Source organism: Bos grunniens, chromosome 7 (genome assembly GCF_055505025.1).
Source record: "Bos grunniens cultivar Pamir isolate PY7600 chromosome 7, Bosgru_T2T1.0, whole genome shotgun sequence".
NCBI lineage: Eukaryota > Metazoa > Chordata > Mammalia > Artiodactyla > Bovidae > Bos > Bos grunniens.
The window spans coordinates 106,945,629-106,958,556 of record NC_141171.1 but is presented as its reverse complement, the minus strand read 5'-3'; the positions used below and the strand labels follow the sequence as shown (position 1 = coordinate 106,958,556).

General features: G+C 46.3%; 1 long non-coding RNA gene across 1 annotated transcript; it reads right to left on the bottom strand.

Moving 5' to 3' along the window:
- Positions 1 to 2,253: 2,253 nt before the first annotated feature.
- On the bottom strand, positions 2,254 to 2,652 carry LOC147370083 (uncharacterized). The gene is made up of 2 exons (XR_015168663.1): positions 2,513 to 2,652; positions 2,254 to 2,383 (listed from the first exon to the last, which is right to left on the bottom strand). It is a non-coding gene; the product is annotated as an uncharacterized LOC147370083 (long non-coding RNA).
- Between the last annotated feature and the right edge of the window lie 10,276 nt (positions 2,653 to 12,928).

Here is a 12,928-nt window from a genome sequence, read left to right as displayed (position 1 = left end):
AGGGTCCAGAGGAGAGCGTGGTGGGCACCTGGCGGCCCACAGCGCACAGCGGCAGCCCTGTACTCAGCGGGCCTCCAGTTGGTCTGTCTCACCTCTCTGCCCAGGCTCCGTCTCTTTTTCACAGCAGTTAGCGATGTGCTGTTCCCTGAGGTCACTAGGGAGTGCTCCGCAGGGAGCTTATAATACAGGAAACATGCTTGTAGACAGAGTCCATTTAAAAAAACTGAAAGCAGCCAAGAAAGAGGCCCTATAGCTCAGATGACCCTCAGCTCTCCAGGGATACCTTAAGAATCTCTACCGGCTCCTGGAGGTGGTCCTCAGCTCTCCAGGGATACCTTAAGAATCTCTACCGGCTCCTGGAGGTGGTCCCCAGTAAGAGCAGTGCCAGTGATCCCCGGGTGATGCTGTGGAGCCAGCGTCTGGAGAATCTGTGTAGAAGGCTTTGGTTTAAACTGTGGCGATCTTTCACTGTGTTTTGTTTTCTATGGCTATACTGTGGCCTGAAAAATAAATGATGTATCTGTTTGTCGTATAGACGGATAGATGGATGGACGGAGACAAAAATGATACAGAAAGGAGAAAGGCAGATAACCTCTTCTGTAGTGTTTCAGTTAGGATGCTTGTGACTACAGATAACATTATCTGATTGAAAGTGGCACCAAAATGAGATGTTTATTATTTCACATAAGAAGCCTGGTGACTTCTAGGTTCATGCTGTGGTTCAGTGATGTTGTTGTCAAGAGCCTGGCTCCTTGAGATTTTTATGTGTTGGCATCCTTCTCTGAAATGAATTGATCCAGTGTCATTTCTTACAAAATAGTCTCCAGCATAGGAAAAGAAGCTCTTTCTTATTGCATCTTCTGTCTGTTTCTCCAGAGAAAGAAAAGCTATATCAGTCATGATAGAATAAATTATATGGCAGTAACAACCTCCCAATCTTGGTGGCTTAAAAACAATAAAAATACATTGCTTGCTCCTGCTCCGTGTCTTACCGAAATTTTCTGGCTTTGTCTAATGGGCCCAGACTGATTGAAGTTCTCATTTTAAAAGGAATTTCGGAATTCATGGTGGCAAGGAAAGAGGAGGCTGCTGTTAAATCTTTTGGCCTGAAATGACTTCCTCTTAGAGTTCACCATAACTTCCTCTTTGATTCCATTGGCCGGAAATCAGCCATGGCCCTGCCTCACTGCAAGGGAACAGGGAGGCACAATCTTCCAGGTATTCAGAAGTAAAGGAAAACCAGATATTCGTGAATGTTGCCTGTATTGTTCAGCTTTCTGCAAAAGTTCTAAGCCTCTTGTATCTTTGTCCAGAACTGGGCCACACGATCATGACTACCTTGGAACCCTACCCACGTGGAATGGGCACCCTACCCAATGTCAACCCTCTGGTGCAAAGAAACATTTGTGCCAGCAAGTCAGGAGGCGACTGATTTGGATAAGCAAACATCAGTACCCACTGCTTGCTATAAAAGGACTCTTACTGCCAAATGCAATACCTGTGAGTCAATTTTAAAGGTCCCTCATGGAGGGTTTCCTTTTAGATTTAGAGAATCATGTCTTCCATGGGCCACGACCTCGCTCACTGACTGATCCTCAGTCACCATCATCGGATGAGACCAGCAGCGGGTACCCTGAAGGCTTCTGCCCTCATCCGCTAACAGCTTGGACCGATCCATGAGGAATTTTAGACAATTAGGAAAGCTCTGGCTTGTTAGTTCTTCCAGAAAAATTAATTCAAGCAAGCAAACAGCCAAAGTCTCTGAAAGAAACTGATTAGTCCTCTTCCTCGGTTAACGAGGGACAGTTGAATTCAGAAGGTTCTTTTAGTCTCTTCCCTCTTTCTACCATCCGTCCCTCTTGTAAAATAAAACACCATAAAGCACATTACCCTATCTTGCCACAGTTTTAGCCCTCAGATGCTTATGATTCTGCTGCAGCATGGGGGCACTTTACGTGAATGGCTGCAAGGGGAGAGGGAGGCTGCAGCAGATGGCTGAAATTCCAGACAAGCCAGCCGCAGCACCCCCACCAGGACTGAAAATGAGCCATTTCTGGGCGGGTGCAAACCTGGAGGCTTTTCACCTGGAGCCTCCTTGAAAGGAAAAGCAGAGGGTGGAAGAGGGGCCCAAATCTCTAGTACCAACCCAATCCCAGCCCCTGGCAAGTATGGTGCGCTTGTGTGTGTGTGTGTGACATATGGCAGTTTGAAACAGTTAAACATATGAAGAATGTTTTTCATTCACAGATGGTTAAAAAAAAAAAAAGGCATTTATTTTTTCATATAACATGTTCCCAGGGTTTGGACCAACCGCCTCCAGGGAGGGTCACAAATGCACTCAGTGCCGGGATGACTCGAGCTGATGTTTGAAGGTCTGCTTCGGCTGAAAGATGAGTAAAAACGTGGTTAAGTCAGACATTCCCCAGTGGCCCTGGAGCCTAGGGCCACTGGTTATTTCAACAAGGCTGTAGGACAAAGCCCAGCTCGTCACATTTGCTTGAGATGATTCCACCTGCTCCAGGCAGCCGAAGGAACAAAATTTATCCACGGGGCTAACTCCTTCTCGTGGCACGTAGCCGGCACCTAGCACCACGGCTCTTCTGGGGCCGCGGAGGGGAGGAAGGGGGCGGCAACAATGCCGTCCGTTTCCACAGTGAATAAAGCACTACCGCCTTCCAAGCTTCTTCCTGCCGCTAGGACAGCAAGTCGGGTGTCTGGAGCGTCCAATCAGGGCGCTGAGATTCTGCGCGCGGTGCCAAGACCATTATTCCACTGAGGCTCCTGACAGTGGGAAAGGAGAGTTAATTAAATCTCATTGTAAGATGAAATAGCATAACTATATATTCTAGAACTAGTGCAATTATGCCTTATCTTGGAGCGCTGTAAATGCTTTGTGACCGGGATGTGTTATCAGAAATTTTCGTTAACTTCTAGAACTCAAGGGGTTTTAGAGACCATGAAGAAGAGCGATTTCCTTGTATAAAGATGGGAACAAAGCCGGAGAGGTTAGGCGACAGACTAAGACCCACAATAAGCCTCCTGACCCCAAACCCAGCACTCTTGCCATTTCCTTCGATTTGCACTTTTGCAGAGACGAAACCTACCGCAGGTGAAAACAGCAGGTGGTCCAAATAGCCTCTGGAAATCTCTTAGAGAGGCAGCATGCTAGAAACGAACACGTCTTCCGTTGAGTCCAGCACGGCCAAGTTAACAGTTGTTCTTACATTATGCATCAAGTGAAGCAGAGGGTTGGAGTTTAGAGACCCTGTTGTATAGGAAATAGGTCTTTTAAAGTCAAGAGTCACAACCCAGAAAGATGCTCCCACCACGAGAGCCCAGAACTGAGACCAACTCATGGATCAAAGAGTCCCCACTGTGGCAACCAGTGATCTTGGAGCTTTCTGTGAGCTCCCACCTCTCTGCTACTTTGCCCTGTGAATTCCTGGCCTCAGAATTCTGAATGCTGTCTCCTCAGCTTAGCAAGGCTGTGGGTTCTTTCGCCTCCCTGGGCGGGAACCTGACTCTCTCCAGGCGGGCGACTGTAGCAACCGCAGGCTCACCTTGTCTGTTTCTTTCCTCTCTGCGCTCACTGTTGTATTAGTCAGGGTTCTCCAGAAAGAAATGAAACTAACAGAGCAGGGATAACAGATTTAGTGTAAGGAGGTGGTTCATGCAATTATGGAGGCTGACAGGTCCCAAGATCCTTAGTCAACAAGCTAGAGACCCAGGAGAGCTGATGGTGTCGTTTTGGTTTAAGACCAAAGGCCTGAGAACCAGGGTGGTCTAGTTCCGGTCTGAAGGCTGGCAGACTTGAGCCCCAGGAAGAGCCAATGTTTCAGTCTGTGCCTGAAAACAGGCAACGAACAAACAAACAAACAGAAACCAACCCAGTGTTACAGCTTGAAGGCAGTCAGTAAGGAGGAATTCCCTCGTACTCACAGTGGGGTCGGACTTTTGGTTCTTCTCAGACCTTCAACGGTAAGATGAGCCCCGCCCCCACCCCACCCACGCTAGGGAGTGAACTCTGCCTGATTCAGTTTATCAAGTTAAATGTTAATCTCATCTAGAAACATCTTCACAGGCACACCCAGAATAATGGTTGGCCAAATGTTTGCACACAGCATGGCCCAGTCAAGTTGACAAGTAAAATTAGCCATCAAAACTATCCTGGGCTGCTTGTGGTCCAAGGTCTAAAAGCTTTTGCTTCAAATGTTTCTTCCTTTCTCTTGCTGTCGCTGTTTGAGATGCGAGAGCAAATTTGGATTTTCTTACTCCATCATGGCTGGAAGCCGAAGTCTGGCAGCTGCATTCTTTTTCTGAAGGTTACTGACAAATTATCTACCTCCGAATTTGCCGTTTTGCACTCTGACCGGCAGCGAATGAGAGTTCCTCTTTTCCTGCCTCACCAACTGAATGTTTTGTCCTACTTTTGGATTTTTGTCAATCTCATAGGGAAAAATAATATCTTGGTAGAGTTTCAGTTTGCCTTTCTCTTGTAATGAGTGACACTGATAATCCTGATACATGTTTTGCCTTTGTGTTTCTTTTTCTACAAACTGTTAGCTCATGTCATTTGCTCATTTTTATATTTTGGGTTTGTTAGCCTCTTTTTCTTTTCTAGGAACTCTTTATATAGAGAAATTATCATTTTGTCTATATATGAGTTGCAATTATTTTTTCTCTTTGCCAATTCTACTTTTGCATGGAGAAAGCTTTGTGTTTTTTGTAGCTGAATTTATCAATCTCTTTTTTTATGGATTCTAAATTTTTAGTCATAGTTAAAAAGGACTTTTCTATACCAAGATTATAAAAGAATTCTCCGTGTTTCCTTCTGGTACTTTTATGGTTTAATTTTGCACATTTAAATCATTAATTTTGCTGTACAGTGTAAAGTATGGATCCAGTTTTCTCCTTTAGTATATGATACTCAGTTGTCCCAACACCCAGCAGAAAAAGTCCATTTTTATCATTACTAAATTCTATATGTGTTTTATTCTCCTATAATTTCTATTCTCTTCCAAGGGTCTGTCTTTCTATGTGGCAGTGTCCCACCTTTCAAATACTGAGACTTTTCATTATATTCTAATATCTACTAGAGCTGGTTTCTAGCCCCCCTGTCCTCTAAAAACAGCTTGTTTAGGCACAGAAAAGAACTGTTAGTACTTCTTCTGAGGTCATGTCAAATTCATAACTTAGGAAGAATTGGGATATTCATGATGAAAAGACTTTTTGGTCAAGAACACTTTGGGTCCATCATTCGTGAAAGGCCCATGGGGATTCTGAAGGCTTCTGAACGCCGCCTTACAGGCCCTGCCACGAGCTCGCCGGGGCAGGCGGTAGAAGTATATTTCACTCGGAGGCTGCGCAGCCCAGAAGCCAGAGCCGAGAAGGCCAAGTGTCTGTAGGCTGCTCCAGTGGGAGTTCTCCCTACATCCATGTTAATAACGGGGAACACATTAGAACTCCCAACTGCTAGACTCTTCCACATGACCCTTCCACATGGCTCAGCAAAGCCATTTCATTGCTTCTGAGTAAGACAGGCCCCCTGGAAAATTATGAAGGGATAAGCTTTTGGCAATCTCACCTTTCCCGTTTTTCATCATTTCCCCCGACACAGTATTTCCTCCCTCCCCCAAGGCACTCCTCCAGCCATCAATAATAGCTCCACATTCTTTCTTAGTTTCCTCTTATCAAAACCCATCCTTGGGAAAGAATATGCTATCAGTCACCTACACCTTACTGTGAAATTCTTTGTATCTAACAGTGGCAAGAAAGGCTGGATTTATCTAGGAGGGTTCTCAGCAGCTGGCAGCAATTGGAGGAGGCAGGCAAGGGGCCCTCCGGGTGTCACTGAAATATTAGCAGGTAGATCGCAGCTTCTGGGGCTCCGCTCTCAGGTTTAAGGGGACCCCGTAGACCCCAGGAGATGCTCCTGTCGTCTTTCTCCCCACACTCGAGAGAGGAACCCCGAGGCAGCACGAGTGATTTCACCGCGCCCGCAGACTGCAGGGATAGCATTTCCCTTATCTGGCTGGCCTGGAAGCGTGCATCCGGCCCAGCACGCTCCCCTGCGAGCCGGAGAGGGTGGGATTAGAAGCAAAAAACAGGAAATGCCTCGCCATGCAGCTTCTCCCGCAGCACATGCGAAGGAGTCCGTCTTCACCTCTGGCAGCCACGCCAGGGAGCCTGGCTGTCCCTTTTTTATTTATTGACTTGCCCTTGGCCAGCCCCCTTAACGTATTTGTTTTTGTCGTTCCAAGGTTTTTTGCTTAAAATTCAGCCAGTCCTGTTTCCTTGCTGGGATTCGGATGGTTTGTGTCAGCTTCCTCCAGCGCCAGTGACCGACCCCCAGGACGCCGTGTAGTAGAGCCCGCGTTACTGGGACTTAGTGACCTGGAGTCTCTTCGGCTTCGCTGTTCAGTGTTTCAATGAGCATAGCCTCCTCTTTGTTCCCAGGCTCCCTCTGGCTCTGCTCACAGGGTCTAAGCCCCTAGGAGGATGCCTCCTGGAGGCCCAGACCTCCCTCGGGACCTGGCAAGCGAGGCTGGTCTGGCCTGGGGCTCCATCCTCCACCGCTGCAGATTTGGAAGGGAAACCTGGTGCCCGTCTCAAACAAGGGCATTTTTGAACAGCTGGAAAAAACCCCGAGCTTCAGACGTAAGGGGAGCCTTCGGAACAAATGAGAGAGGAACGTGAGCTTACCGAAGCTCCTGAACGTATGGGAACTGCGCTTCATTTCTAAGCACTTTGCCAGAGCGGCTCTGCTTCAGGAACTGACCGCAGTGCCGGGTACGAAGGGCCTCCGACCCCTCTGCGGGGCCTTCTCGTCTTTCAGCCTCAACCCTGAGTCAGAGGAGACGGCAAGGAGCCCCAGGATGCTCCTCCGACCGGCGCGTCCCACCCCTTCTTCTGCGGCCCGTCTGTCTCAGCAGCTAAGCTAGTCTCACCTCCGGACTGTTTGTTTGAAAATTAGGTTTTCATAAGGCTGCTCATCACAGATCAGGTATCGTTTTTTTTCTGTGAAAGTGAAGTCGCTCAGTCGTGTCCGACTCTTTGCGACCCCATAGACAGGCTCTTCTATCCATGGGATTCTCCAGGTAAGAGTACTGGAGTGCGTGGCCATTTCCTTCTCCAGGGGATCTTCCCGACCCAGGGATCGAACCCACGTCTTCCACACTGCGGGCAGACGCTTTACCCTCTGAGCCACCAGGGAAGCCCCTGCTATTTTTCTGTAACACTGGTTAATTTTGCATCAAGTCCTGGCTCTGCCGGGGTGGAGGAAAACCCCGCTCTGTCCATCCAGGCTCCTAGCTGCCCTGCTCTCTGGGGCCACCGCCCAGAGGCCCAGGGGGCCGCGCGGAGGCACGGTGACCGGGGTGCTCCTGGTCCGCGCCGCCTCCTCCGCCCTGGTCTCTGCTCAGTGGTCCACGCGCCGGCCGCTCCTGCGCAGCTGGACCCCGAGGCCGGCCCCTCTCCGCCTCTCGCCTCTCGGGGCCGCGCTCCGTGTCCGAGGCGTCACGGGCTCTTTTCAAGCCCCGAGCCTGGCCAAGGCCCGGAAATCTCTGCGAGACGTTCGGCGACCCTGCCCTGCGGCCCGGAGTCACCGCAGCCCTTTCCGCCCCGGGGAACGGGCTCAGCCCTCCCGTCTCAGGGTTTAGGAAGGGCCTCGGGTTTCCCTGCTTCCACAGCGTTCAGCCCAGGAGGCGCGGACAAAGGGCCGGTTTGTCCAGGAGCTGCCAGCGTCCATATTCTCGAGGAATCCTCCCTGGATCTCTTCTGTCTTCTCCAGCCCAGGGAGTTTCCTCTCGTCTGAGGACTCGGATGTGGGCAAGACTGCATTTCCACGTTTTCCCACTCGCATCCTCAGCGCTCAAGCTTTCGGGCACTTCCTCTCAGGACACTCAGGGCCCCGGCTCTTGGATGACAACGGCCAGAAGGCAATTTTAGCTTTGATCCTGTTGCAGCAGCCTCACCTTGAAGCACGGGCCCTAAAAGTGGCCCAGCTGCTTGAAGGGGTTAAGATGGGCGGATTAAAATTTCAAGCATATTCTGCCACAAGGATAAAAGAGCGTAGGAAACAATAATCTCTCCCGAGAGGGTCTCTCCGAGGCAGCCCTTGCCGCCTGCTTGCTAAAGGCTGGCGCGCGGCTCATCAGGATGGAGGCCCTGGGCAAACATGGTGCCGCTGGGTTTTCAATATGGCTGCTCTCCGGCGCGCCGGTGTCCGTCTCCGCTTGCTTGCTCAAACACTTGTGTTCTGAGGTCCGGCTTAAACAAAGGCGTGCAGACACTTCGTAAGGCCGTATTACCAGGAGCCTGTCTGGCATGATCTGTCTTGTTCCCTTCCTGCCCTTTTTCTTCCCGGGAAAACATCCTGAGGGCAAAATTCCTATGAAAATGGAGCCTGGCGCCCTCAGTAATGTTTTTATCTTTCTTTCCTCCACCATCTCTTCTAGTATTTCATTTTAAATCCATCCCATGTAGAAGTCAATATTTTTTTAGTATGTGAGTAAATCTATAATAGACACCCTTTTTACATTTTTCAGTATATTGTCAGATACTCAAGTAAATAGAACTCATTTAGACTTTCTGTTTTAATTACAAGTCCTTTTTACGTATGTTGGTGTCAGAAATCCCATTTTCAAAAGGAGTATTTCTTTTAATTGATTGTACCAGTTAGAAATTAAAATAGCTATTAAAACTTTTAAAGCACCTATATTGAATCATATAAAAAGGAACTTACTTTGAAATTCCTAAAGGTAATGTGCGGGAAGAAAATCACTGTTGGGCTTAATATTCAATGGTATTAATATAAAGGCATAAATCCATACATATGCATGAACACTTATAAATGTACAGATATACTCAAGAGTGTGATAATATGGAGATGAGCAGTGGTGACTCATGAAGCAAAAAAGGAAAATGGTGCCTACCAGGGAAGAAAAAAGAGTAAATTGACTTATAGGGGGTACCTGCTTTGTGCTCAGGACTTCTCAAGCCTGCGATGCAGACATCATCACCTCCATTTTACAACGAAGGAAACCAAGGCATAGAAGGTTAGGAAGCTTGCCCCGAGGTGACATGTCTGCTTAGCAACAGAGCTTGGCTTTGAATCTAGGTCTGTGAGACTCCAAAACTTCCTCTTGTCACAGAATGCCAATATTAGTGCTTAGATACTTACCTGGTATTTTTTATACTTGTAAAAATCCATTCCAAAGGATTAGCTCCAAGGAGTACGATGGAAAGAGACAGCCAACTCTGTGTTCTTAAGCATACTGCACCCACTGCACACACTGAAATGAAGTTGGCTACAACAGGTCTTGCTGAAGGTACTGATTTGATCAGTGCAATCTTTCAAGATATGATCCAGGTCTTTAGCAAGAGCTACACTATTTTTGCAATCCATTGAGTGGTGACAGGAGTTCACTTCACACCGTCACAAATTTCCCATGAGAGCTCACACAAGCTTGCAGCTTGGTAACATGTGGGAAAGTGTAATATTCTATTCACAGAGTAAAAGTAATATGTCACCATCACAGGGTACAGTAATCAACTACGTGTGTATTCTGAGTAAAATGGAGTTGGGCGGAGGGGGCGAGGGCAGGTCTTCACACAGAAGACGGATTGTGGGCTCAAAAATAGCAGGCGATACAGCATTTCTCACTACAGATTTGCTTCTGACACTCAACCTAGCAATATGTGGCCTAACAGCTTCGTTTCCTTATCTTCCGCACAAGACTGAAATTCAGACATTCTGATTTTAAAATCAGTTTTTCCAAGTGTCACTCAGTTTGTGGCACTTTGGGTCCCCGTAAGTAGAAAAGCTACTTAGGTCTGATTTTCTTGAAGAATCTACCTTTTGCATAAGATGCTTAATAAAATGTGCATTCTTTGTACAGCTAATGCCTTGATAACTGACTTTACATTTTTTAAAAAATTCCTTCATCTAAGAAATAAATAAAAATTAAGGTGACTCATGTCCAAAGACCAAATCGTCTTTACAAACATTTCATTTTAGCAGCAGCTCCTTTCTTTCTTTTCTAATGAATCAGTATGTTGATTTCTAAACCTAAAAAATTAAGGGGAAAAATTTTTTAAATATTTTCATTATCTAGAAATGGAACCCAAAACTGACTAGTAAGCCAAGTAAACTGTGGCTAACCAGTTGCTCATTCTCTGCCAGAAAAATGGCTTCAGGAGAGATTCATTCTTTCCTCTTCCCCAAGGTATATATTTACTCCTCAGAGTCACAAGGAAGAAATCAAATGGACCAGGAGCATCAGAAGTTCTAGGTGAATATTTTATTTTTAATTTAATTTCTAAATACAGTTCGGCGTCTTGGTGCAACAGCTTGTATGACCCCAGAGGTCTCTGAAGACACTCTCAGCCAGGATAAAGAACACCGGCTCTCGCGTCAGGAAGCACTCAGTGCTGGGCCCAGCACTTCGTGACCAGGTGACCCTTAGACAGTTCCTTGGCCCCACCGAGCCTGGTTTCCTAATTTATAGTAACTGAGATCACTAAGCCTCTGATCTCATGGGGTCAGCGAGGTAATATTTGAAAGTAGTTTCTAGGCTATGAAAGTTAGTACAGACTCTTTTAAAACCAGGAAACTCATATCTGAAATGGTCCACATTTATAGCAGCAGTTTCCTTTCATTGCAGTTTTCTTTGGCATCGAAGGGAATTTCAACTAAGTTGAATTAACACTAAGAGTTAAACTGTTGGAGAAGACTCTTAGAGTCCCTTGGACTGCAAGGAGATCCAACCAGTCCATCCTAAAGGAGATCAGTCCTGGGTGTTCATTGGAAGGACTGATGCTGAAGCTGAAACTCCAATACTTTGGCCACCTCATGCGAAGAGTTGACTCATTGGAAAAGACCCTGATGCTGGGAGGGATTGGGGGCAGGAGGAGATGGGGATGACAGAGGATGAGATGGTTGGATGGCATCACCGACTCAGTGGACATGAGTTTGAGCAAACTCTGGGAGTTGGTGATGGACAGGGAGGCCTGGCATGCTGAGGTTCATGCGGTCACAAAGAGTCGGACACGACTGAGTGACTGAACTGAACTGAAGAGTTAAACAAGCATCCATACGCATAGCCATGTAACCGCTGCCACTGTCGTGAATATTCTTTCTCAAAGAAAAAAAAAATGTGACTTGATTTCCAGTCAAAACATGAGCACTCCCCACCCCCCACCACCTTTTTAAAAAAAGAAAACAAAGCCTACTTGTTAGTTTTGGGATTCACTTATTTTATTCTGCTCCTTGCTGCCTGGAATTCAGGGCCCTTCTATGAAGGACTTCAAGGGACTCATCATTCCATAAATTTGTTGAGAGTAGGGGACACTTTTGCATCTCTAGCGCATAGCACAGTGCTTGGCACAGAGAAAATTGAGTACGTGTAGGCTAAACTCAGCTGTTGAACTGAATGAACTGACGAGACAGATGCATAGGACAGGGCAGTAAAGCCGGGAGCTGACAGGCGTTGAACAGAAACTCGCCCATCGGAAGGAGGGAGGCCAGCGGTGGAGGTGTGGCTGTGACGTGTGTGTGAAGGCAAAGTGCGGTTCTGCTTCCTCTGGGAGGCTGTGTGTGCTTCCTTGTGTCTGTGTATATGGAGAGATGACGGTAAATGGAAAGAATACAGGTCAGAATTGCCATGGCTTGCTACGCGTGCAAGTCCATTTAAGCAACATTTGAGTAAAATTTGTTCTTTAAAAACAATCAAGAACCTCTTCCTTCCTCTAATCGTAAAAGGTTATCTACCTTGTCTTTTTTTTTTCCGACTTTCCAATTTGGCTTTCCAACCAACAAGTAATATTACTTAGTTTATCGTTTTACCGTGACTTCTAAATATATATATAAAAGGAACAAGTTATGGATGAAGAAAAAATCAGTCTATTTATAAATATATTAATGTGTTTTATTCCACTCAAGATGCCTCCCTGGTCTGAATTAGGCTGTAATGGAGCCAAACATGGAGCTTAGCGCTGGTTTCATGGGGAGAAGCCGAGTAGTCAATTTTAATTACTTGTTGCCATATCCTTAAACAATGCACCAAGCGTGGAAGTGTTCAAAATATCTTTCCTTCTGTCTGATTTCACTTTAGTCAATCCAAATTTGGCATCACTGCTTTCTGAAATATTTTTGATTGTAGAGCAGTTGGTGATTTTAATAATTTAGTATAGAGGAGAGAATGAAGAGAAAGAAACTGGAATTTAAAGCACAATGGCAAAAAAGTTAATTTAAAGTGATGTTTGGTTTTTTTTTTAAAAGGGTCCCTTTGAGATGCTGTTGTGTAATTGCACGGATTAAGGGAGCTGACGGGAACTTCACGGGCGTCTCAGTGGAGGTCTCTGGGGTCAGCCCTTGGCTCTCACGCCTCACGTTAAACAACTTTGTCAATTTTCCGTCAGATTGATTTTTCTCACAGGTCTGAAGGCCTTGTCTTATTTCGCCTTATTTCCACAGGGGTTCTTAGCATTGCAAACTTCCCTTTACCTTTTGTTCAAATCGTGAAGAGTGGTTTCTGTCTCCGAGAGATGACCTGAGGAGAAGCCTGTGGATCTGGAGCGCTCTGTTTAATATGGAGACCGTGTGGAGTGGCGACCGTTTTTCCTTCATTCTTTTTTTTTTCCCTCTTGGAATGAATCACTCTTTAAGGATAACCATGTTCATATAGTTCACCTAGAGCCATATTTTGCATTTGATGTTTTAAAATTTCTATTTACAACAGTTTTGAAGGAGATCAGATAGGTTGGCATTTTCAAAATAAGTAACCACGAGAAAATTCCAAATAGACCCCCCTGAGAAACACAGAGGCCTTAATATTTAGGAGCTGACCTACTTGCCCCAGTGACTTCTGTGAGAATGCAAGCAGTGCATAAAGAAGCTAGTTCCTGGCTCTTAATATTGAGTTCCTTT